The sequence below is a fragment of the Amblyomma maculatum genome, chromosome 10 (assembly GCF_055883805.1).
Source record: "Amblyomma maculatum isolate TAMU_Amacu chromosome 10, ASM5588380v1, whole genome shotgun sequence".
NCBI classification, from domain to species: domain Eukaryota; kingdom Metazoa; phylum Arthropoda; class Arachnida; order Ixodida; family Ixodidae; genus Amblyomma; species Amblyomma maculatum.
In genome coordinates this window covers 150,472,548-150,495,963 of record NC_139353.1, presented here as the reverse complement: position 1 = coordinate 150,495,963, position 23,416 = coordinate 150,472,548, and positions in this window count along the sequence as shown.

The window sequence follows — 23,416 nt, the reverse complement described above, 5'->3', positions numbered from 1 at the left end:
ATAATCAGACCCTCTAGGTTTTGAGACATTTTTCATGACCAAAGACTTTTCCCGGTCCAGTAGCTTGAGAATAGCTAGGTGTGGATGCTCTTTCCGCTTTCGACCGAGTCTGTGGCAACGCTCTACGTTAGGGGGTTTGAGGGGGCTGACACTGCTCGAACGTCGTCTTCGTCAAAAACTACCGAGATTCTTCTTTTTCCTTATGCGCATATCAGCGCATGGATCGCCTAACGTAACACTACCCGCCGGCTGAAAAGAACCGTCCCGGTGCGTACTAGCGTCCAAACCAGGGTTCGTGTAGTAGGGCTTTAGGCGTGCCACGTGAACCGTTTTGGTGCGTGATGTAGAGGTATGGCGTGCGGAATGCAAGGGCACAATTTCGTATGTCACTGCAGTGACTTGTTAAATACGGTAGGGTCCTGTATAACGGGGCACATTTTTTTCCCAGAAGCCAACGCGGCGCGCTGGGTTTCAAAGCAGCACGAGAAACCCGCAAGTATAATGGGTGTTGCGATGACAGAAATCACAGCGAAGTTTCTGGGAGTGCTGGGAGGCTGCGAGTCGGTTGCGAGAAACAACGCGGGCCGCATCAGCTCGGGCTATGGCGTCACGAGCATGAGCTGGCAGTGGTGACAGAAGGAAACAGGCTGTCAAATTGAAGCAGAGGTTCACGGCCGTATAGAAGATAGAAGGGGCAGTTGCCAGTAGTGCCGTGACGCGACGGATTGTATGCAAATGTCACAAACGGCAGCATTATGTCCCAGTCGCAGTGATCATCAGAAACATACATTGACAGCAAGTCATTCAATGTCCGGTTAAGGCTCTCGGTAAGCCCGTTCGTCAGTGGATGGTAGGCAGTTGTCAAAGAATGACGAATGTTGCACAACCTTAGGATCTCGTCGACTATACGCGCAAGAAAGCAACGGCCACGATGGGTGAGCAGTTGGCGGGGAGCTCCATGGACGAGTATAACATCGTTGAGGAGGGAAAGAGCGACATCAGTTGCTCAACAGGTTGGTATTGCTCGTGTGACCGCGTAGCGTGTGGTGTAATCAGTGGCCACCGCAATCCATTTCCTCCCCGGTGCGGACAGTGGAAAAGGCCTTAAAAGATCCAGACCCACTCGAGAAAATGGGTCTATATGGATGTCGACCTTTGCAGAAGTCCAGCTGGTAAAACTGATCGTTTTCCGGCGTTGACAGCGGTCACAAGAAGCCACGTAACAGCGGATTGCGCAGTATAGGCCTGGCCTAAAGAACCGACGGCGCACACTGTCGTATGTGCGAGAGACGCCTAGATGATCCGCTGCGGGAACGTCGTGAAGCTGTTCAAGGACGGCTGTGCGTAGGTGCTGAGGGACTACTAGTAGAAGGCCGGGCCATCAGATCGCATACTGTGCCGGTATAAGCTGCCGTCATGGGGCACAAACAAACGAAGGGAATGGTCATGGCGATCGGCGCTAAGGCGATTGACAATTTTGCGAAGCTGAGGGTCTTGGCGTTGCTCACGGCGAATATTGGAGAAGTCAGAAATAGAGAGCACGCAAGCATCATTGTCACAATCAAGTTGGCTTGGTGGGTCGAATGGATGATGGGAAAGGGACCACTGAAATATTGTACTCCTGAAGGCGCAAGGCCAACGCCCAAGGGGACCAGTAGGGTCTTTGAGTGTAGAAAGCCAACACAATGCGCGGTGGTCAGTGACTACTGTGAATGGCCACCCATACAAGTAAGAGCGGAACTTCGTAACGGCCCAAACTGGGGCTAAGCACTCACGTTCAGTCAAGGAATAATTCTGTTCGGCCGCAGAGAGGAGTGGAGTCGGCTGACATAGGCGATGACGCGAGAGGAAACGAGCTGATGTGTTGCGAGAACGGCACCAATTCTATCCCCACTTGCGTCAGTGCGTACTTCTGTGGGCGCTGACGGATTGAAGTGAGCCAATACCGGCGGACCGGTTAGGCGGCCAATAATAGCTGCGAAGGCGGCCGATAGTTAGTGGCCCCAGGAAAAGGAGACCTCTTTTTTCGGAAGCTGCGTAAGTGGGCGGGCAATTTCCGCGAAGTTTGGTGCAAATCGCAGGAAATATGAGCAAAGTCCGAGGAAGCTATGCACGTCGCTGAGAGATTTCGGGATAGGAAAACCACTTACAGCGCGAATTTCGCGAATTTTGTCGGGGTCCGGCTGGATGCTATGGGTGTTGACTAAATATCCTAGGACCTTGGTTCCCTGCCTCCTAAGCTACACTCCTTGGAGTTCAACTGAAGGCGAGCTCTTCGGAAGACGCCAAGAATAGCCGAAATACGATGGAGGTGGCCCTCAAATGTTGATGAAAATACGATGACCTCATCGAGGTAGCACAGACATGTGTTCCATTTGAACCCGCGTAGTAACGAGTTCATCAAGCGCTCGAAGGTCGCAGGGGAATTACATAAGCTGAAAGGCATCACCTTGAATTGATAGAGGCAATCCGGGGTGACAAAAGCACTTTTCGCGATCTCTGTCGTCAACAGAGATCTGCCAATATACAGAACGGAGGTTAACGGAGAAGTATTTGGTACCATGCAGGCAGTCGAGGGCGTCTTTGATCCTTGCAGGAGGGTACATGTCTTTCTTGTTATCTTATTTAGGTGTCGATAATCTGCGCATAACTTCCAGCTGTTGTCTTTTTTTTGATGAGTACTACCGGAGACGCCCAGGGGCTGCTCGCCGCCTCAATAATGTTGCTGGCCAACATTTTCTCCACTTATTCTTGAATGATCCAGCGTTCGCAAAGAGCAACTCTGTAAGGCCGTAGATGAATAGGGCGGGCATCTCAGTATCGATGCGATGTGTAACGACAGACGTTTGGCCCAGGGATCCGTGACCGAAATCAAAAATGTCGCTGTATGACCGCAAAAGGCCGGCACAGGCTCTGCCCTATTCGGGACGCAGGCCAGAGGCAACCATAGCTGAGATGCGGTTCTCCGGGCTTTGTGACGGGACTGGTTGGGCAGGCACCTCGGCGTCATGGTCAGACAGTACTGCTGATATAGTAAAGCTGGACAAAGGTGAGAGCTCGGCAAGAAAACTTCTCTCCGGGAGAACTTGCGAAGACATGCTGAAGTTGAGTACGGGAATGTAGGTGTGGTTATTCGCGACGTGTACAATGTTATAAGGTAGGACGATGTTGCGCTGTAGAGCGACGTCGGTGATGGGGTTGACAATGAAGTCGCCGTCAGGAAGGGAAGGAAAAGGTTACATGGGCACGTATACTGCCGCCTCGGGAGGTAGGCGAGTAAATGTACTAGAGCGGAGGCGAGGCTGGGAATGGTCAGCACTAGGGTCGTGAACACAATGGACCAGGGGCTAGGCGCAGACGTCCGGAGGAACAGTCAATAAATGCGGAATGGGCTGATAAAAAGTATAGGCCTAAAATGAAGGCTTGAGGACAAGTAGTAAGGACGGCGAAGAGCACAGGGACGTGGTGGCCGGCGATGCTAGCGCGCGAGGTGCCCATTCCGATGATGGTAGCAGTGTTGCCATCAGCAACACGAACTGCAGAGGTGTTAGCGGACGTAAGAACTTTTTTGAGGCGTTGGCGGAACGAAGTGCTAAGGACTGAAATATGGGCTCCAGTGTCAATGAGAGCGGGAACAGGGACTCTATCTACGAGGGCATTGATCAAATTGCTGCGTGGTGCGATGGTCGAAACACAATTGGCTGTCCGGGTTGGTAACACAGCGCCACGTGCGGGTGCTGCGTTCCCTAGTTTCCCGAGTAGGGGCCTTGGTACTTTCGGGACAAGCTGCGGCGAGGAGTAGGTGATCGGGAAGGGTAGGCTCGAGGCGATGGCGAACGGCTAGGACAAGGAGACAAGGCTTTCACACAACAGGCCTTTCCTGCAGGCACCAGCAGCCGACACTGCTTGAACGTCGTCGTCGTCTTCACCAAAAACTACCGAGATTCTTCTTTTTCCTTCTTATGCGCATATGAGCGCATGGATCGCCTAACGTAACAATATTGTTGCGACTGGATCGGTTATCATGGTCCTCATTCTTTTCAACCAACCGAGCCACAGTTCTAGTTAGTGTTTTAATTTCGGAACGCGCTAACTGTCAAGCTAGATGGTGACGCTTCAAGTGCAGCCACGCGGGTTTCAAGCGTATCAAAACGTGAGTTCACGAATGCTTGGAATGGCTTTATATTGCCACGGTCCTCAGCCATATGCTTGCGTCGTTCAACAACTTCGGCATGCATGGTCACAATGTTATCAGTTTCAGTTGGACATGTTACAGCAGCCGATTGTTGAGCGGTCTTTGCAGAGCACGTGGACAGTACAGAAGTGCTGTAATAGGCTCATTACATTTTGATGAGTTTCCGGGCTTCGTTGGGGGGTCAGATTAAGGAGGTCCTGGATTGAGCTCCACGTCTCCACTCAACAATAGGTGGCTGATATAATACATGGCGTTCGAACACAAACCAACTGCGTCTTGTGGGCAAAGAAACAGCAGCAATGATCGATTGTCTGATCTTAGGCACCGAGTATTCTCAAGATAACATACCTGCACAATGAAGAGACAGTGCTTTAGCATTGTGTCACAGCCGCTGTTGCTTTGTCCACTGAAGAACGAGATCTCGTATGGCGCTTTTAAGCTCTTGGCTGGTGACGTCGCGCTGCTCCCGAAGTCGACGGTGCGCTCACAAGCACCAAAGTTCCATGGAACACTCAGGAGCCAAGGCGTTGATCCACCCGGCAAGCCGTAGCTATCGCACACAGGGGCGATGCACTGGCGAAGGTTTCAGCATGCTGCTCGTAAGTCGATGACCCGTCTGCGAAGCATGCGCAGATGACGCCACTTGGAGTATTGTTCCATGAAGCCAGCTTGACGATGCATCCAAGGATCTGCACAGGAAGATACAGTACTTTAGCACTGAGTCACAGCCGCTATTGCTTTGACGTTATTATTGAAAAACCTGGACACTGATCTGTTTTAACGCATGAGGGCCGTGAGTTTCATATAGTTATAGCTGAAAACAGAAGGTTTTGCTTGTCATAGATAGTGTTAATTATGGGCAGTAGCAAATTGCCGCAAAATTTGGTCAGATTACTGTTTATGAACAAAGATGAAAAAAGAGCAGTAATTACAATATCACCATTAGCAGAACTGTTGTGGTGAGGCAGACTCAACAAAGAAAGGATAATAAGATTCCGGTATAGGGGGAGGGTGGGAAGTGGACTGAGGAAAGCTAAATATTCGAACTGCACTATTTTGTAAATGATGAAAGCTTGATATATCAATGAGATATGCAGTTCCCCAAGTTGATATGCAGTATGTTAATTGATTGTGAATATGTTAAAAAAAGTGCCCGGGGGATATGTTGCTGAAAGTAATGATGAGTTCTAAGAAGCACCCCAATACAAAAAGCCCATTCTGACAATGATTCCGAGTGCATACTAAATCTCATATGTTCGTCTCGTGGGACACTAAGAAATGTAGTGCATTCAGAAAGTGGTATAATTTGGTTATCCAAATAAAGTAGAGCAATATTAATCGCTTGTTTATGATTGCGAATTAAACATCGTAAAATTTCCTTTTCTTTAAAGGATTGATTTCAATCTGGTTACCTGAAACCAGTCAGCTGTAAGTTATAGTTCAGCTTCAATGTTTTGATTAGATCATTTATATTTCTGTCACTAGTATATAATGTAGTGTCATCAGCGTATAAAATGCAGTTAGATTTGGTGAAATAACCAGAAAAATTCTTGATGCATGCTAAAAAATACAGTCGTCCTAAAATTGAACCCTGGGGCATACATTGGTTAATGGATGCTGGGTGCAATAAAATGTCGGCCAAGCTTATTATTTCGAAATGATCAGTAAGGCAACTGAGTAATAATATGTTAAAGTTCGGCCAAAGGTTCCCAGAGACTCCAGTTAGGAAAAAAGAACGGTGTTGTTAATTGGCAAGTCCTCTGGAAGTCATCGACACCGAAATGTTTAGAATGCATTATCATTTAAGCTCGCACATAGCTGAACATTCTACAACCAGCGCACAAGCGAAAACTGGTTCGCACGAAGAGAAAAAAAAGAAGGAAAGTAAAAGGAAGAAACGGAGAAATTACAAAAGACGCTCATAGGAGGAGGGCACAAATTGTATATGAAAGCAAAAAAATAGTACCGACAAAAAAAAAATCAAAGAAAGACGGAAAAAAAGAAACTGGAGGGAAAGGTGAATATACAAGAGGAAACGAAATTATAAGTGAAAGCGCGGAGAAACTAACGATTAACAGATAAAGAACAAAGCGAATTAAAACTGAAACGAAAGCCACACTGGAATGAAGTGAATGGAACAAAATTAAGAAACGGCGAGTCTCTGAAATTTCATCTACATGCGGAAGGCGTTTCCTCGACATATCCAGCGTTCTTTAATCTTTTTCAACGTTGACATTTTTGCTTTCCGGGTAAACATATCCCCAATGACTACCTTTTTGAGAGGTGGGAGTAGCGTTACAAATAAACGCTGAAAACCTCATTTAATAAATAATAGACGGCTAGATGGGCCGATGCGATGAACAATCATAAGCAGGGTGAGCTTTCGGGAGAAAGCTTTTGCATTTTATGTTGTTTTTGTTTGATGGCGTTACATTCAGGCATTGCTTCATGGTAATTCGTCTGGATGTCTTTATGGTGCGCTAAGGCCTCTTTTTTTGCTGTGGCTGTTTGACATTTGGAGCATTTACCCTTCGTTTTATTTTGACTGGATTTATGGCTGACTAACCATTGTTATGCTTTAATATTGTGTGCACGTTTCGCTTTCTTTGGCGCGCCGCGTCCGATCAGCAGGTGACGCGCGTTCACTTTCAGCCAATCGAATCTATACAAAGTCTATAGAGTGCCCTGGTGACGCAAGGGCAGTAATTGGGAAAAATCCAGCCCTGCCTTTGGAACGACGCATCTTGTCAGTGTGTCCGCGCAGTGAGATTTCTCTTTTCGCGCATGGGGAGAGTCAATCATACTAAACAGGAACCCGGCCCGGCGGGCTGCACGCGTGAGAAGCGCTATTGTACCCAAACGGGTAGAAAACTGATGCAGAGTGGCCGTCAACATGAAGCACCGCATCGTTGTAAATCTTCTCGCGTGTCGCTTAGCATTGATTCGCGGACTAGTTATATGCAATGGCGTTCCACAGGTGCATGATCACGCGAAAGCATTTTCCCGCTAAGTGTGATTGACACTGTACACTTTCCTATTCAGCGTTTTATTTTTTTTACCCCGGAAATGACCATTACCCTAGACTGTGCATGTTGCCATAAACTAATGCGCAAAAATGGACAGGGTTATGTGCATCGGTGTATGATCATCTACCTGTCTCGTGGGATCATACGCACTTATCTTTTCACGCAATATTACCGGCATGGTTTAACTGCATGATAATGAAGCAAAAGCGATATACTGCATCTGAATCTGAACGCCGGCCGTGGATAGCTTCGGCTACGTCCGTCACCAAGAATGTTCGAATGCATGTTTATCGACGAAGCACCGATATTTAGAAGGTGTTGAGTGCAACTCTAGTTAATATCTCTTTTCTCTGTGGCCTGGGGCTTACCAAACCACAGAAAAGTATTTGTAAACCAAACGATACGATTTTTCGGCATCCGCTTTGTTCCTCCGGTCACTGAGCTCGATACTCGTGTCTATTGAAATAGTGTACACGAAATCTATGGGCATAATAACGCAAATGCCTTACTAGCCCCATAATGCGAAATCCGTCTGCCATTGCTGTAGTTGTACTAGATGCAGTTGGGATTGTCAACAGGCGACGGGGTTCATAACGATGGCGTACGGCATCACTAATGAACCTCCATGTAGTGGAAGATTTCACAACTTCTATATCAAACATGTGTTTCATTTGCAGTATTCCGGGTGGTGCCATCCTATTTCTTTTACCCTTCAGAACGCCGTCGCAAGCCTAGTTTGTGATTGAAATCAAAATGATGACATATGCCATACCCTCTTTATCAAAAGTAACAATACATGCGCGAACGGCCGGCGCGAGCAAGAGCGCGGTCGTGAGATGGCATTGCGTTTGCGGGAGCCTGCTGGCGAGTGCACATTCAACAGCAGCTACGCACGGAAAGGCTGAACGGGTTTATGAGACTCGAGGAACGTTACAGCTGAAGAGAAAGAATGGCAACGAAATATTCGCAGTTGATTGGCACAGAATAGGAGCGAAAAATGGCATTGCCCCTCGTAACCGCCGATGACCTCTCACATCCACGTATTAGCGGCATTTGAATGCAAAAACTAAAACGTTTAAGAACGTCGTCGTAAACAATGGAATCGACAGATTTGCGATGTGGCTCCAGCACTGGCCAAGCGGCGCCCGCGCACCCGTCATGATCCATGTCCAGTCTCAGAATATCAAAAATTAGTCTTAGCTACTGTCTTTTCTGTCCACCTTTTTGAACAGCCGTGTTAAAACCCGCTACCATCAGGTCAGCAAGCCCGCTAAGTTCTTAAAGTATTAACTTGAGTTGTGTGGAGCGCGGAAAGCAGCGCAGTGAGAGAGACATCTTTCGCGTTCGCAAGAGCCTTTTGCGCACCAGCGCATGAAAATATAACCAAGTGTAACCCAGTTACACACACGCACACAACCAATTTAGTGGAAGGCATACATAGTCTGTTAAATTTTCATGCGCTAGCGCGCGAAAGGGCTCCTGCGAAACGCGAAAGATTTCTGAGAAAGAGAGACAGAAACAGAAGAACGGAGTACAGCTGGAAGGTTAACTTGTCAATGCCCAGGGGGGCCAATTTGCACATACAGACGGGGATCAAATGAGAAAAGGGAATGAAAGCGAAAGATGACTGGAAATCGTGGTATGAAGCTATGGTGACGCCGCGTGCACGTGTTCATTAGTGTCGAAACGCTAAAATGCAAAGCAATAAAGAAAGATTCTTTTTTGGCTGGATTAAAAAGCAGTCAAGATAAAAAGTCAGTTAACAACATCACATGAATACAGCGTAGTGTCATAACGTGCTCTTGAGTAATTATATTTGTTTTCCGAATAATAAGCAAAGGGTGAGCCTGTATGCACACATCTGCAAAACCTTACGTGAAATACATCATAAGTGGCAAGCAGACATGTTCCATATACATGGCGCGTACATTACTTTATTAAAAAAGAAGCTGCCAGTAAATTTGCTTGCTTCTTCCATAGTGGGAAGACTCCATTTCGTTGACATTGAAGTGTATGCATAGTGCTAGACAAATATGGCAGTGTTTGAGCTGAAGTTTAAGGCAGTACTTGGCGATCTATCGATGCCTGTCAGGGTTAGTAATGTTAACAATTTCACTTGGTAACGCTTTCCACATTTCGATAGCCTTAGGAAGAAACGAGTATTTATTCGTGTTGCAACGCGCCAAGAATGGTCTATGCAATAGTTATGGCTAACTCGGGTGGATCGACGCTGGGGTGTTAACAGGTAGTCTTCCTTATGTATGTTTAATCTATGATGATAAATGTTGTAAAGGAACTTCATTACAGTCGTTTTCCGGCGACAAAACAAGATCTGTATTTGTGCAGTGATGCGCATGGCTGTTACGCTTTCATGACGTGAGTATTTCGAATATATGAATCGTAGTGCTTTCGACTGAATTGTTTCTAACTTTTCGATCAGGTACGCTTGATGGGGATCCCAGATTATGTTTGCATACTCAAGGATAGGTCGTACTAATGTTTTATAGGCTGTTAACTTCACGTGCGATGGAGCCATTGCTAGTCTGCTGCGACGAAAACCAAGCTGCTTGAATGCGTTGCTACATATGTTCTCGATGTGTGCATGCCATTTAAGGTCTTGGGTTAGTGTGATCCCCAGGTATTTTGCTTTGGCTACGTGTGGTATCGGGGAGCCAGATAATGTGTAGTTGTAAGACAAAGGAATTTTTTTCTTGTTGTGTTTAAATGCACCGTTTTCGATATGTTAATTTGCATGTCCCAGGCTGCACACCAGTCAGAAATGTTTTTTAAAGAAGACTGAAGTTTCATTTGGTCACCAGAGCTGTTCACGGCTGTATAAATCACGCAGTCCTCTGCAGAAAGTCGCATTGTCACTCCATGTTCGGCACACAAATAGATATCATTTACATATGTGAGAAACAGCAGGGGCCCAAGAACGGAGCCCTGCGGGACCCCCGATAGGACTTCAAGGTAATCTGAGTGGAAACCATTTATTGAGACGAACTGTTTAAGGTTGGAAAGATAGGCTTCTATCCATGCTACTATTTTCAGATCAATACCTATCGTTTCTAGTTTTAAAATCAATTTTTTATGGTGAACACGATCGAAAGCTTTAGCGAAATTTATGAGGATTGTATCAGCCTGTAGTCGAGAAATAATTATTGATGCCAGGTCAGTGTGATTTCAAACACTTGAGTAGCTGTTGACAATTTATTTCGAAAGCCATGTAGTCTGGGGAATAGAAGGTTGTTTTCTTCTAAAAATGTTACGATAGCATTATGAATTATATGCTCCCTTACCTTGCAACACGAACTGATTAATGATATAAGTTGGTTTGCGTTCACCAGCAATTTGCTGCCGCCCTTGTGAATAGGGTTCACCTTTGAATGGAGCCAATCTTGTAAAACAGTACTTGTTTTAAGTGACTCGGTACATTTTGCGCACAGAAAAGGAGCAATCTACTCAGCATAGCGTCTAATGAATACGTTTGAGATGCCATCAGGACCAGGACACTTTTTCGTATCTATTTGCAAGAGTAAGTTAAGGACGCCTGTTTGTGTTATCACCACTTCGGGCATGTGGCTAGTGTGCTGCGCAGGGGTTGGATTCACCGGTGTTGCACGTGTGAAGACAGATTGGAAGTATGAATTTAAATAGTTTGCAATCGCTCACTGATATTTATGATACATCCGTCAACTTATATTTTTGAGATCGCGTCATCAGATTTTGATGAATAGCGCCAACATTTCTGTGGTTGTGTAGACAAAGTTCGACATTGTGCTTGAAAAAAACCTTACTCTCGCCTCTTTAATTTATTTCATGAACAGGGGGGAGGGGGGATTTCACATATTTCCGCAAGTGATTTTTTACTTCTACGAATTCTCACGAGTTTTCGCTTTAGGTGAATAATATTGCGGGTAATATATGGCGTTTTACGTTGTCTTCTTTTCGTCTTGGATGGAATGAATTTTTCTTCCCAGTATATTATCGTTTCCTTGAGCTTTAGCCGTAAGTCTTAAACAATTGACCGGTTTTCCAAAATATAAATATCCGAATTAAATATATAAAGTCGATGATGCTCACGTCATAAGCCCGACTATAACCTTTCGTTACAATACGTGTCTGCTCAAGGTGCACTGCGGTGCTCTGCTGTCCCATCTGTGGAAATGTTAATGCGAGTAACTTATCGTCTGATATACTTTCCGCAATGACAAGTTCCGGGGTTCACATGCTAGATACAATAACAAGATTGAGCACTGAGCTAGTCTAGCCCTGAATGCGTGTCGGCAATAGTAACCAACTGTTGTAAACAAAAAACTGAACATTATGTTTAAAAGCAGTTCGCAATTGATCACTTCCTTTCTTCCAGGAGTTAAGGTGGTCCAATCAATTCCGGGTAAATTGAAATCTCCAGATAATATGATTTTAGTCCGTTCTTTCATTTTAGAATTCAAATAGTCGTGCCATTTCAAATGATAGTCATCTGTGGCGTTCGGGCACCTAAAAATACCACCGATTACTGCTTATCATTACCCGTTGTTATCATGCACCAAACACTTTAATGGCCGTCCATGCCTTCCTCTTCCTTGAAGTAGAGGTCCTGCTTAATGGCAATAGCAACCCCTCCACCACGGCTGTTCCTATCAGATCTAAGAAGTGTGTAAGAATCAGGGACGATTTCCGAGTCATGTATGGAAGAGTGCAACCACGTTTCTGTAATTATTATTACGTCTGAACTGTAAAGCAGGAATAATTCTTTTAATTTATCATCCTTATTAACAATGGTCCCAGCATTGAAACCCAGAATGATTAATGGATTATTGTGAAAACGTCATTCAGCGGGACCACCATGAGATTTCGAAAATGTGTTTTTCGTTTGCCTCACTGGTACCCTTTTATCCTCTGTGGGATCCCATGCGTACATATTATTGTTTATTTTGAGCTTGTCAAAAACTAAACTTACTTTATCCCCATTGTCGCGATTCAATTTAAAGACTGCCATAATTTTTTGCGTATTTCGCACACAGGAACCGAGAAATTCTCAGATATTGATATTCCACTGTTCTTTAGCTTATGGCAACTTTGAAAAACCTTAACCTTTTCAGTGAAATCATAAAAGCGCAAGATGACAGGGCGTTTATTGCCAGCATCTTTCCTGCCTACACGATGGATGCGTTTTATGGATCTGACCTGGACTTCCAATTTGCTTCTCAAGAAATTGTTTTCTACTTTTTTTGAAGCTCGGAGGCACTCTCGTTATTTTCCTCTTTCAATCCAAAGGTCACAATATTATTGCTACGGCTTCTATTTTCCAGGGCATCCAATCTTTTAGTGATTTGGAACAATTCCTTATGCATAACCACTACAGATTCCTCACATTTCTGCACTTTTTCATTACATAGCTTTAGCGACGCTAATGTGTCTTCTATTTCAGAGAGCCTGAACTGAACACCCTCAAATCCACCTTGCAAAGCAGTTTGGGTAGCCTTAATTTCCGTGACAGTGCTCAGAATTTGATCCAGTTTCTGTTCATCAGGCACAGGGTTCTCCTCCACATCACCACTTAGCTTCAACAGCATGCAAAGCACTCGCGATTACTCATGGCAGCAACAAAAAATACACTGAGGGCTCGGCAGCACGACAAGGCAGGCACAATCGCTTCTAAGGCAACTTGTGAATGACCATTTGTCACTAACCTGTGCAAAGAAAAGTACGAAGTTCAGCATCATGCGTCTAACGGTGCCGCCGAGCCCACTGAAGAGATCTGCTGTCCGTCCAGTCTTTTTAGGCCGTTCCCACGAAGTCTCGGATGTTGCCGCTGCGCCAAACGATGTGTCCAAACGAGGTAACGGCGATAGTCCTTCCATGCGGTTTCCATCTGAGTGCACCGATATAAGCGACCCAAACACTCCCGTATGCAAACTTGGTTGCCGATGTCGCGTCACCGACGTCACAAAAGACAGATGGCCCGGGGACACATGGAAGTCGCCACAGCCCGATCCACTGCATTCCAGTAGCGCCTGTGCAAAGAAAAGTACAGTCGAGCGCGATTTGAAGGTTATCGCGCGAGCGCCGACCGGGTACATGAACAGCGCCATGGCCCAGAATTCTCTGCCGAGGCGAGGGAGGTATCAAGCCAGCTTCCCTCACTCTTTTTGCTGTTCCTTTGTTAGCCGTCACTCCCTGCTGGGACATCACTTTCATTTTTTTCGTTTGGTTCTACGAACAGGCAGTTATAGTTATGAGCGCGACGTATTCTTCGGTATTATCTGAAATTGGACACTTTATCGCAACAAATGGAAAGCTTAGAACCAAGCGAAAGGGCGGTGAGTATGTCGCGGGGGTGATGGTTGTTGCATGGAACAGCGAACGAGGGAGAGAAGAGTGCGAAATCATGATTTTTCCTGTTCCAAACCCGGCCGCCAGGTGCCAGGAGTGCAAGGCTGGTCGACGCTCGCGCGATAACCTTCAAATCGCGCTCGACTGTACGAAGTTCAGCATCGTGCGTCTAACGGTGCCGCCGAGCCAGTCACAGCACCATATGACTCCTCGGGTGGTCGCACTTACGAACTGTCCATTCAGATAATTCGGAAGCGTCGCAGTGCTCTCTGAAAGGCCTCATCTCGCGCAGATAAGCCGCTTGAGTTAGCAGACCGCCATTGCTTCGCTTGGCAACAACCTCACGGATCAATGGTTTCTCTGCGAGAGCAAAGCGTTTGCGACGGGAAGACAGATAGTGCCCTCGTGCGGCTGTAAATTTGCGCTTCCATTTTAATCCTTCAAAAAGTTGCGCGGCTGAAAACTACTCTTATGGCGTCGTTTCAGTACTTTCTGTAATTACAGCAAGATGTCTCAGCTTACATTACCACCGAGAGTAATTTTGTACCAAACTGAAGTGAGTTGACAGCCTCCTGTACTCCACATCAAATTCGCCGCTTTATGCACTCGCCTAACGTGGCGCCCAACTTCTGCCATTTTCGTCAATGACAGCACATTGTTTATGTCATGAAACTTCATTTTGTCATAACAGTCTGATGCGTATGCATGACGTATTTCTCGCTGCACAACGAGAACCAGTCAGATTACAGGAATAGTACCTTTTATCTCATCCGTAATACAGGCATATGTGTTTTCCTGCCAATCATCTATACCAGTTTTATTTTTTTTTTCCGTCCGCAGTTACTGATATCTAATATTCAGGCGGCGTGAATAGCTCTGCTAAAGATGTGTCTGCAACTTAACGTCATTTTGACGGCACTGCAAGAAGCCATTTTGACAGCTCAAAATTTTGCGCCCCAAGATTGAAACACATGACCATTCTGAGAACTAATCAAACAATAAGGCGCCGAACAGCGGCCATGCGCTGAAAAGATCCCGAAACAGGTGACAAGCTTCTGGGCAGCACGAACAAACGATCCGTACTCGGGGGTCGCACGCTTCCCTGTGTACTGAAATTTAAGAAATTGAAGACGCGATATCCAAGCATCTTACAGATACTTAGATAAATTGTGTCATTGTATAGCACACGATATCGTATGCAGGAACACGAAAAGTACTCTGACTGCCCAAGGAATCTACTCAAAATGACCGCCGACTAAGGAGCTGTACTGACGCTGCGATCAACAATGCAATTCAACACGCATATGCACAAAGACGGGATGGGGTTGAGTACAATTTGCAGGTATTTCGATTTTCATCTTGAGCAAGAGCTATAAATTGATCGCGTTTTCGCTTACAGTGACTAGAGTCAGCGTCAAATGCAAAATGACCAAAATGAACTGCGCACAGCACGACACCCGTTTCGGATGACTAGATCATAAGTGGTGAAAACTGAGATATAGTGCAGTTGAGTTTTTTTATTTGAAAGGCGCGATAAAATATTTCTAAGTAATAAACAACCCGTTTGGATTTTTGTTCAGGAGGGAATAATTCTGCGTTTTCGTGCTCGCATTGCTGCCACCCTGTTCGTGTTTTTTTTTTAATTCGGCATTTTTATCTTTTTTATTCGCGAGTGGCGCCCCCCTTTATTAGTTTCACCAGACTCACTGCGTTTCGGTTCCAGGCGCAAGGATCAGACCATTTTATAATCACCCACAGGTCGGCGGACCCACACATGTATCGACTCTCGCGGGCTCATTCACGCTCAGATCATGATCTGAGTCTTGATTAAGTCCGGACTCAAATTCAGATCGCATTGGCCCTAAATGGTAAGCTTTCGACGATGTGTATAACTAACAGAAATCGAGTAGCAGTCACCGCATCCCATAAATAGAGACAGAGTACACTAACTCCCAGAAGGGATCTTTCGTTTCCCGCAATCTTCACTAACGTACGCAGTTATCTTCAGAGGAGATTAGGCTCGTTTCTAACATCATCGCATCAACACAAGGCAACTTGCTTATTCTAACAGAAAACTGGCTACAAAATGACGTTAGTGATATCAAAGTTGTGGCGCAACTTGTCTGACATCAAAGTTCACCCAAGTGATCGTGAATTATTAAAGAGCGGTGGTGTTCTCATAGCAGATCGTCAGCAAATGTTATGTTTTGTTGTAAACGTCTAATTTAAGATCGGAATAATTTAGTTACTGTTTCGCTCATAACCAATTCAAGTGTTAGCATTTGCATTGAACTCCTGTAATGGCCGATTACAATGAATATAGGGCTATTCTTCGCAACGATCTGGCGTTGGCGCGTCGTGCGTTAAAAATGTTGAGCGAGGCCGAAGGCCGAACAGGTGCTGGACCAGAGAAGTATGATTGAGTCACGTTATGCTACCGACTGCCTACGGCCTCGCGAGCTTGTTCTGCGGAGGCCGCAGAGTGCCTGGGGCAGAGCATTGCCACGTTCTGCAGAATCGCCGATGCAGAGGAAAGCCATGAGCTCGTGGATCACAAGCTAACCGCAGGCATCAACTTGGCCGAGTTGCAAGGCTCTTCTGCATGCCTGCCAACTCTGCTGACGTCCCCGGGAGACTCCTGATTTTTGACCGAACTTTCTGGTTGTACGACCACTGTCCTATATCTCCCGATAAGTCTCCTCTGCCCGCGCAAGTACGGTTCACATAGTTTAAGCAAAGCTGAGTTTCGGTACAGTTGGCAGGCCATGATTTACAGGGAGGTTTAGCGCGAGCAGACGAGCGACCGTCCTGTGTCACTCTCTTATCCTTGTCTTTCTCGCTCTAAGCCTCCCTGTAAATCGTGGTTTACATAAAACCGGCACCACGAAATCAGCAGCTGCGTCGTAATCACCAGCATCAATGTCTTTGGCCTTTCCAAGGATAAAAACAGGCGGAATGAGTAGGAGAATCTCAACGGACCAGAGATCACAGAGCTGACGAGTGCCTGAACGACACGAGCCCAGTATGCGAATTCCATTTCGGGCCACCCGCCTTATGATCTCGATGTTTAGGTGCATATCGTACAAGAAAAAAAGATGAAGTAATGAGGATAACAAAGAGGAGAGGATAACAAAATACTGTGAACGGGAAGGCCTCCTTTATCCGTTCAATCAGTTGTATGGCTTTATCAATATGATCGAGGATGTCACCACGAACTGAATGGACGCTTCTGTCAGGGCGAGCTACACTCCGACAGCATAACGGATATGCTAGTTGGCAGCTGTTCAGAGCAGACTTCCCTAGAAATCGTTTGTCATGGTCACCGCTCCGATTCTCACAGCTGAAATAATGACGTTTTATGGCGTCACTCGTCATTTAGACGTGAAGGGACTTTGACTTAACAGTGAGCGACAGAGGGCCCGGCTAGCTCTGTCCGTAGAGCATGAGACTTAACCTCAGGGTCATGGGTTCAGGCCCCACATTGGGCGCCAGATGAAGGCCTCGCCTTCAAAAAACCGGTCCGCGAGCCATGGTCTCGACTGAAGAGTGACAAATCCAGTCTCTTAATAACCCCGCTTTATTCCGGATAAACGAAAATGCATTGAAAAGAAAGGAAACAACATCAGGCGCTACTGCGCTGAGAACATGCTGTTCATGCGCGCGACAATAGAACAGCGAAGAGAAGCGGGAAACATGTCAGGGCTTTACCGCGGCGAGACAAAACACACTGAGGAGCGAATAGGGCGAGCAATAAGGCCAAAGCGCTCACGGCGGAACAAGAAGCATTGCTCCTCGCGTTACACCAACTCACGCGAATACGCCCAGGCTGTTTCTGCAGGCACTCTTTCCACCTTCGTGTCGCCGGTCTTCTTTCCGTAGTCCGTGCACACCCCGCTGGTCCATGACGCTCGCTGCTTGCCCCGCCGGGGCGAAAAAAGGCCTCGCGCCTTGCTTCGACGCGCGTATCTGCTCTCGTCTTTTGCCGCTAACATCCCGCCCCCAAGATTATCTGCTCACTCATGCACACTCGCGCTGCTCGCGCAAACACAACACAAATAGGAAAACGCGCGCGTGGTTTAAAACACCTAAAGAGGCTGCGGAGCCCCACAACGTCTAATCTAAGACCGGAATAATTTAGTTACTGTGTCATTCATAACCAATAGCACTTTTACTGGGAGTATCCTACAGGCGTCCCCATTCCACCCATGACTTTTCTAACGAGCAAAATAACAACCTAATCTAACCCACAGCAAGCTACCCCAAGTGCCTCTATCCTCCTTTTCGGGTATTTTAACTTCCCAAACATAGAATTTCGTAATCTTCCACCTGCATCAATAGTAGGTTCCGCAAAAGGCAACTTTATTGTAATACATTTCAACGGTAATTTATCACATATGCTTTCAGAACCAACGCGCACCTTATCGCAATCTAAAATCATTCTTGACTTTATTTTGGCTAGTAAACCCGATGCCGTCTCATTCATTACTTACCTTCAGAGAATTATAGACCAAAATGTCATTCCAGCCGCCTTCTTTTTTCTTGTAATACCAAATATGACCTTGAAGAAGACTGTAACACTTTAAGAAAATAGTCATTAAGGGGCGATAAATCAAGAACTTAAGACCTACTTTCCTGCATAAGAAGCTACATATGACATTCAATCAACACATGATAACTGGGCAATCTTTAAAAATAAATAAATGATTCACGTGATAAACATATACCAACCGTCAACATTCGTTCAAGTAACCAAAAATCATGCTTTACTGATTCTTTAAAAAAATTCGAAAAATAAGCGCCTCTATTGGGAAGATAGCGGCAACACAATTTGATAGCAAAACTATATATTAGGTAGCTCAAGATGAATATTTGACTGTCATTCGCAGCATAAAACGTTTCTATCCCTTTTCTATCCTGTAAATCAATTTCAAACAGCGCTGATGCCTGCTATACTAACGCCTCCTTGACATCTGCGTCTGCTTCTGTTTGCTGTGCGGTGCGGCGTTCGAGGTAGCGGCAAAGGAAAGGGAGCACGGACGCCGGAATTGATCGCCCGCTGGGGTCAGCTTCGTAATGAATGAATCCCCTTGTAACGTCATTACCTGTCGTGACGGTACATCGCGCGCCCCTTGTCGAACACAACCAGCATCTCATTGAACGAATTAAAGTTCACCGGCGTTCTATAATTCGCATCCAGGAAAGGAAAGGCGCAGTGCCTGTCACTCGCGAAATCTCGCTATCATTCTCACTGTCAGTTCAGTTCAGTCGTTCACTCGTGTCCGACTCTTCGTGACCCTATGGACCATGTCACGCCACGCTTTCCGGTCTTTCACCATCTTCATAACATCACATGACTTCATCTGCAGTGCCTCGAGGATGCCATCTAACCATCGCGTTCGCTGCCTACCCCTTCTCCGGCGACCTTCAACCTTTCCCAACATCAAATCTTTCTCCAGCGACTCCTCTCTTCTCATCAGATAACCAAAGTAGCTGAGTTTTAACTTTAGAATTTGACCCTCCAATGACCAGTCAGGGTTTATGGTCGACAATATCGACTGATTTGATCTTCTGGCAGTCCAAGGAACTCTCAAGAATCTTCGCCAGCACCACAATTCAAATGCGTCAATTCTTCGGCGGTCAGCCTTTTTCACAGTCAAACTCTCGCATCCATACATCACAACTGGAAAGACCATAGCAACGAGTTATACGGATCTTGGTTGGCAGACTAATGTCTCTGCTCTTTACTAGGCGGTCAAGGCTAACCATTGCTCTCTTTCCCAGAAGCAGGCATCTCCTAATTTCATGGCTGCAGTCTCCTTCCGAATTAATCTTGGAGCCCAAGAAGAGAAAATCTGTCACAGCTTCCACTTCTCCATTGATGCTCCAGGACTTGATAGGGCAAGACGCCATGATCTTTGTCTTTTTAATGTTCACTTTAAGCCCAAACTTCTCACTCTCTTCTTGTACGCGCATCAGAAGTCCTTTGAGTTCCACTTCACTTTCTGCCATTAAAGTGGTATCATCCGCATATCTAAGGTTGTTGATACGTTTTCCAGCAATCTTCACGCCAGCTGAAGACTGGTCCAGACCGCCCTTCCTCATGATGCACTCTGCATATATGTTAAATAGGCAGGGCGACAGTATGCAGCCTTGCCTCACTTCTTTCTCGATCGGAAACCAATCAGTAAGACCATGCCCAGTTCTGACTGTGGCCTCTTGCCCTTCATACAGGTTCCTGAGGAGACAGATGAGGTGACTTGCAACTCCCATCTCTTGGAGAGCTTGCCACAATCTGCTGTGATATACGCAGTCAAACGCTTTTGCATAATCAATAAAGCAGAAGTGCATGGGTTTCTGGAAATCTCTTGCTTTTTCCACTTTTCTGCGAAGGTTGGCAATCTGGTCTCTAGTTCCTCTGCCCTTGCGAAACCCAGCTTGCACGTCCGGAAGCTCCCGATCCACATACTGCTGCAGCCTACCTTGGAGGATTTTCAAAATCACCTTGCTAGCATGCGAAATAAGCGCGATCGTGCGATAGTTGGAACAATCTTTGCACTGCCTTTCTTTGGGTTGGGGATGTAAACTGACCTCCTCCAATCCTGTGGCCACTGCTCGGTTGTCCAAATCTTCTGACATTATGTATGCAGAATGTTAGCAGCGTCATGGTTGAGGTTTTGAAGCAACTCAGCTGGAATACCATCAATTCCGCTAGCTTTGTTCTTAGCAAGGCTGGCTATGGCCCACTCAACTTCACTCTTCAGGATACCCGGCTCGAGATCAGTAATCACAACTGTCTTATGTTGGGTTTGCACTTTCGGGACCTTCTTGTACAGTTCTGTGTATTCCTGCCACCTCTTCTTTATCTCTGAGACTTCAGTGAGGTCCTTGCCTCGTTTGTCCTTTATCACGCCCAGCTTATCACAGAAGCTTCCTTTGATATTGTAACGTGGCAAGGCTAGTCCGCGAAGGTTAGTCCAGGCTGGCACCGCACACAGAACACAGAAACACAGCAGCGTCGACCTTATTCTATCATCAATCGTTGCTACCACTTCGTCTTCTTCTGTGTCACTGTTGCTGATCGTTTTCATCTTCAACTTCCAGCGATGCAGGGCATATATGTCACATTACCCCCCCACGAAAAGCACAGTCCCGGTGCGCACTAGGACGAAGTACTACAGGGGTAATGCGGCTTCATCCGGGCGACATGAACAATCTCGGTGCGTCGCATAGAGGACTGTTGCGGCGGATGTGCAGGGGCGATCTCGTATGTCACAGGAGTGACTGGCCGTACAACACGGTAGGGTCCTGTGTATCGTGGCAAGAGCTTCTCACACAGTCCTACTTTACGAGCGGGAGTCCAGAGCCAGACGAGAGAGCCCGGAGAGTAGTGGACATCCCGGTGGCGAGAATCATGGCGCCGTTTTTGAGAACTTTGTGAGGAAGCTAGTCGGCGGCGAGCGATAACACGGGCGGCGTCAGCTCGGGAGATGGCGTCACGAACGTAGGTACTGGCGTTAGCGGTGGGAGGCAGTACGCTGTCAAACGGAAGGGGAGGGTCACGGCCGTATAGCAGATAAAAGGGTGAATAGCCCATTGTGTCGTGGCGAGAGGAATTGTACGCAAACGTTACAAACGGCAAAGTAACATCCCAGTCACGGTGATCATCCGAGACATACATTGACAGCATGTCCGTGAGCGTGCGGTTGAGGCGTTCGGTGAGGCCGTTCGTTTGTGGATGGTACGCGGTGGTAAAAGAGTGCTTGATGGAGCAATACCGAAGAATTTCGTCGACTACTCGAGCAATAAAGCAACGACCACGGTCAGTGAGCAGCTGGCGTGGAGCACCATGGAGCAGGATGACGTCGTGCAGAAGAAACGCAGCCACGTCGGTTGCACAGCTGGTGGGTATCGCTCGGGTGACAGCGTAGCGCGTAGTATAATCCGTGGCCACCGCAATCCATTTATTCCCCGACGCAGAAAGTGGGAAAGGCCCGAGAAGGTCAAGACCAACTCGGGAAAACGGGTCTACTGGGATGTCGATCGGCTGGAGGGATCCAGCTGGCAGAACCGAGGGCTTCTTCCGTCGCTGACACCGGTCACAACAAGCCACGTAACGACGGACAGAGCGATAGAGGCCTGGCCAAAAGAAGCGGCGGCGGACGCTGTCGTACGTACGAGATACGCCAAGATGACCCGCTGTAGGTGCGTCGTGCAGCTGTTGAAGAACGGTGGTACGCAGGTGTTCGGGGACTACGAGCAGAAGCTCGGTGCCATCTGGTCGCATATTCCGTCGGTATAAGGTGCCGTTGTGGAGCACAAACAGAGCTAAGGTAGCGTCAAAGTTGTCAGTGCTGAGGCGATTGATAATGCTGTTAAGCTTCGGATCTAAGCGCTGCTCATGGCGAATGTTTGAAAGGTCAGATATGGCCAACACATATGTGTCATCGTCACACTCGCTCGCAGGTGGTGGATCTACCGGGTTGCGGGACAGGCAATCGGCGTCAGCGTGCAGCCGGCCAGACTTGTGGATGACAGAAAAAGTGTATTCCTGAAGGCGGAGGGCCCAACGGCCCAGGCGACCAGTAGGGTCCTTCAGCGTAGAAAGCCAGCATAAGGCATGGTGGTCTGTGATGACGGAGAACGGGCGGCCAAACAAGTAGGGGCGAAACTTTGTAATAGCCCACACGAGGGCTAAGCACTCACGTTCTGTGATCGAGTAATTCCGTTCAGCTGCAGAAAGGAGGCGACTAGCATAAGCAATGACGCGAGTGCGACCCATCTGCTGTTGGGCGAGTATGGCACCAATACCGTGACCACTGGCGTCGGTGCGTACCTCCGTTGGGGCCGAGGGATTGAAGTGTGCCAGTACGGGCGGGTTGGTGAGGGCTGCAATGAGCGCAGAAAAGGCTTGAGATTGTTTTTGGTCCCAGCAAAATGGAGTGTCGTTCTTCAAAAGATTGGTGAGTGGTCGAGCCGTCTCCGCGAAGTTGGGTACAAACCGCCGAAAATAGGAGCAAAGCCCAAGAAAACTACGTACGTCACTGGTACAACGGGGTGTAGGAAATGCAGTTACAGCACGTATTTTGTCTGGGTCGGGTAGAACGCCACGGGCGTCGACCACGTGACCGAGCACCTTGAGTTCACGTCGCCCGAAGCTACATTTCTTCGAGTTGAGCTGAAGGCCAGCTCTTCGGAAGACGCCAAGAATGGCATCAAGGCGATGGAGATGGCTCTCGAATGTAGAGGAAAATACAATGACGTCATCGAGATAGCACAAGCACGTCGTCCATTTCAAGCCGCGCAGGAGAGAGTCCATCATGCGCTCGAATGTTGCGGGCGCATTACACAAGCCGAAAGGCATCACCTTGAATTGATACAGGCCATCGGGAGTGACGAAGGCGGTCTTCTCCCGGTCCCGTTCGTCGACTGCGATCTGCCAATAACCGGAACGAAGATCAATGGACGAGAAATAGCTGGCACCGTGCAAGCAGTCGAGGGCATCATCTATCCTGGGGAGCGGGTAAACGTCTTTCTTTGTAATTTTGTTGAGGTGTCGGTAATCAACGCAGAATCTCCATGTATTGTCCTTCTTTTTGACAAGCACGACAGGCGACGCCCAGGGACTGCTCGAAGGCTCTATAATGTTTTTTGCTAACATCTGGTCCACTTCATCTTGTATGACGCGTCGTTCTGAAATGGCGACTCGATAAGGTCTTCTGTGAATTGGGCGGGCGTCTCCGGTGTCGATACGATGTGTAACAAGGGACGTTTGTCCTAAGGGGCGGTCACCAAAATCAAAAATATCGCTGTACGAATTCAGAAGACTCGTAAGTGCTGTAGCACGGTCAGGGCGCAA